The 3386-nt window shown below is 43.1% G+C and overlaps 1 non-coding gene across 1 annotated transcript; it reads right to left on the minus strand.

Annotated features, from left to right (window-relative positions):
• Positions 1–705: 705 nt before the first annotated feature.
• Positions 706–812, minus strand: LOC112438322 (U6 spliceosomal RNA). The gene has a single exon (XR_003026775.1). It is a non-coding gene; the product is annotated as a U6 spliceosomal RNA (small nuclear RNA).
• Between the last annotated feature and the right edge of the window lie 2574 nt (positions 813–3386).

Raw genomic sequence — 3386 nt, forward strand, 5'->3', positions numbered from 1 at the left:
ACAGAGCAAGACTCTGTCTCAAAAAACAAACAAACAAAACACAGTCCCTCTCTATAACCCCTCCCTCATCCCCTAATCTACTTTAGGTCTTTATGGATTTGCCTATTCTGAACATTTCATCTAAATGTAACCATACACAGCATGGTCTTCTGTGACTGGCTTCTTTCAATAAGCATGATGTTTACAAGGTTCTTCTGTGCTGTAGCATGTATCAATACTTTACTCCTTTTTATGGCTGAATAAGATTATATTGTATAAGTAACCATATTTTTAAATGCATTCATCTGTTGACGGACATTTGGGTTGTTTCCACTTTTTGGCTATTATGAACAATGCTGCTATAATCATTTGTGTTTAGCTCTTTTTGAGGTGAAATAAGTTGTTTTGTTTTGTTTTGTTTTTTTGAGACGGAGTCTCACTCTGTCGCCCAGGCTGGAGTGCGGTGACGTGATCGCGGCTCACTGCAAGCTGCGCCTCCTGGTTTCACACTATTCTCCTGCCTCAGCCTGTAGCTGGGACTGCAGGCACCCGCCACCATGCCCCGCCAAGTTTTTTTTGTATTTTTAGTAGAGACGGGGTTTCACCGTGTTAGCCAGGATGGTCTCGATCTCCTGACCTCGTGATCCGCCCGCCTCGGCCTCCCAAAGTGCTGAGATTACAGGCATGAACCACCACGTCCAGCCGAGGTGAAAGAAGTTTCAATGGAAAAATATGAAATGCTTTCTGAATATGCATGTCATTCTTGTGCAGGGTCCATGCTATTCTTCTCTGTATTGTTCCAGTGTTATTAGGTTGGTGCAAATGTAATTGCGGTTTTTGCATTGTTGAAATTTGCTGTTTGATGTTGGAATACTTTCTTAAATAAGTGTGGTTATGTTGTACATCATTTTAATGCACATTTCTCACTTTTGTCTTTTGCTAATGACTTATTGCTGTTTATTTTATATTTATTTTAGACTATGGAAGTGACGTTAGACAAAAAGCAAATTCGCGCAATTTTCTTATTCGAGTTCAAAATGGGTCGTAAAGCAGGGGAGACAACTTGCAACATCAACAACGCGTTTGGCCCAGGAACTGCTAATGAACGAACGTACAGTGCAGTGGTGGCTCAAGAAGTTTTGCAAAGGAGACGAGAGCCTTGAAGATGAGAAGCGTAGTGGCCGGCCATCGGAAGTTGACGACGACCAATTGACAGCAATCATCGAAGCTGATCCTACTACATGAGAAGTTGCCAAAGAACCCAACGTCAACCATTCTATGGTCGTTCAGCATTTGAAGCAAATTGGAAAGCTGAAAAAGCTCCATAAGTGGGTGTCTCATGAGCTGAGCGAAAATCAAAAAAATCATTCTTTTAAAATGTCCTCTTCTCTTATTCTACGCAACAACAACGAATCATTTCTAGATCGGATTATGACGTGAAATGATTGTATACGACAAGCAGCAATGACCAGCTCATTGGCTGGACCAAGAAGAAGCTCCAAAGTACTTCCCAAAGCCAAACTTGCACCAGAAAAAGGTCATGGTCACTGTTTGCGGTCTGCGGCCGGTCTGATCTGCTACAGCTTTCTGAATCCAGAGGAAACTGTTACATCTGAGAAGTATGCTCAGCAAATCGATGAGATGCACCAAAAACTGCAACACCTGCAGCTGGCATTGGGCAACAGAAAGGGCCCAACTCTTCCATGACAACCTCACTTCGTGCGACTTCACGGCGTACAACCAACGCTTCAAAAGTTGAACAAATTGAGCTACGAAATTTTGCCTCACCTGTCATATTCACCTGATATCTTGCCAACTGACTGCCACTTCTTCAAGCATCTCAACAACTTTTTTCAGGGAAAATGCTTCCACAATCAGCAGGATGCAGAAAATGCTTTCCAAGAGTTCGTCGAATCCTGAAGCACGGATTTTTATGCTACAGGAATAAACAAACATATTTCTCATTGACAAAAATATGTTGATTGTAATGGTTCTTATTTTGATGAATAAAGATGTGTTTGAGCTGAGTTATAATGATTTAACATGCATGGTCTGAAGCCGCAATTACTTTTGCACCAACCTCATAGTATATGTGCTGCTAAAGCGAGCACTTATGTACAAATTTTGGTGTGGATATACGCTTTTTCAATTCTCTTGGTTATATACCCAGAAGTAGAATTGCTTGATCATAAAGTGGTTCAATCTTAAGGCCAAGGCTCCAGGGAAGATTTTAAGATTTTTTTAAGCAGCAGTTTTAAATTCACAGCAAAATTTAGACATTACAGAGGTTTCCCATATACCCCTGCCCCCACCTGTGTGTAGTCTACCCCATTAACAACACAAGGAAGCTTCTGAATTGTCCATACCTCAGGGTGAATTGTTTCAAGTAGCCAATCAGATTACTTTGGCCTATGAACTTGAGGAAGAATTTTATTTAGGAAGCAGGGGAGCGGGAGGGCAATTTTAGAACTTAGGGCAATGTGGAGAAAGACATTTATATTAGGATTCGTATTATCATGAAAGAAATTGAGCACAATTAGATTAGGCAAAGGGGGAAGTTTTTTGGCAGCCTTTCATAATTGCAGAGGGGATATAGTTGGAATTCCAGGATATCTGGAAGCAGGAGCTCCAATACCACTAACTCTCTTCCTTATCTCTCAGCTTCTCTCAGCATGAGGCTTCATTCTCTCCGCACAGCTTCCTTCATAGCAAGGAACAGGACTGTCAACAGTTCCCCTGCCTCAGTGCTCACAACGTTGTTCCTAGACAGAGACTGAATTTCTTTCCTTAAGCTCCAAGTGAAAAAATCCTGGGGATGGATGCTGCTTAACTTGGCTTATGGTTTGACCTAGCTTTGACCAGGCTGTGGAAGGCTCTGTGGTCAGTGCACGAAGTATTCTGATTGGCCCAGTTTTAGTCACGTTCCCACCCAAAGACTCATGAATGTGACCAAAGGGCAGGATTTGTAATAACGTGGCAGCTCCTTTTGAACCACATATTTGTAATGGGGAGAAGAACATGTGTCAGAAGAAAAGGGGTTCCATTACCCAAAGAAGGGAGGAGTTCTGGGCTGGCACACAACAGGTGTCCACCAGAAATGCCTGGGTGGGTTGGCATGACCTTGGGCAGTGTGAGTGCCCTGGGGGCCCAGAGGGGCAAATGGTTGAGAGACAGGTGTTTTTTCTTTTTTTTTAAATGGAGCCTTGCTCTGTCACTGAAGCTGGAGTGCAGTGGTGCAATCTCGGCTCACTGCAACCTCCATCTCCCGGGTTCAAGTGTCTCCTTCCTCAGACTCCTGAGTAGCTGTGACTGCAAGCATGTGCCACCACACCCAGCTAATTTTTGTATTTTTAGTAGAGATGGGGTTTCACCATGTTGGCCAGGCTGGTGTCGAACTCCTGACCTCA

This window comes from Pan paniscus, chromosome 1 (assembly GCF_029289425.2).
Source record: "Pan paniscus chromosome 1, NHGRI_mPanPan1-v2.0_pri, whole genome shotgun sequence".
NCBI classification, from domain to species: Eukaryota; Metazoa; Chordata; class Mammalia; order Primates; family Hominidae; genus Pan; species Pan paniscus.